The following is a 227-nucleotide window of genomic DNA, read 5'->3' as shown; positions in this document are numbered from 1 at the left end:
CCACAACCCATTCGTTCGAGCACACGGAGCATATAGTCCCAGTTCACTCGATCGAATGCTTTATCAAAGTCCAAGAATAGGGCATAAGCTTCTTCGTCTCGACTTGTCACCAATTCCTGCAGATCCGCGAGAAATCGCACATGGTTGTGAATCGAGCGGCCTTTGACGAATCCCTTTTGATCGAGGTGGATCAAGTTGGGGATAGTTTGCTGGAGTCGGTACGTCAA

Source organism: Plasmopara halstedii, assembly GCF_900000015.1.
Source record: "Plasmopara halstedii genome assembly, contig: Scaffold_3060, whole genome shotgun sequence".
Taxonomy (NCBI): Eukaryota; Oomycota; class Peronosporomycetes; order Peronosporales; family Peronosporaceae; genus Plasmopara; species Plasmopara halstedii.
Note: the sequence above shows the minus strand (reverse complement) of the source record.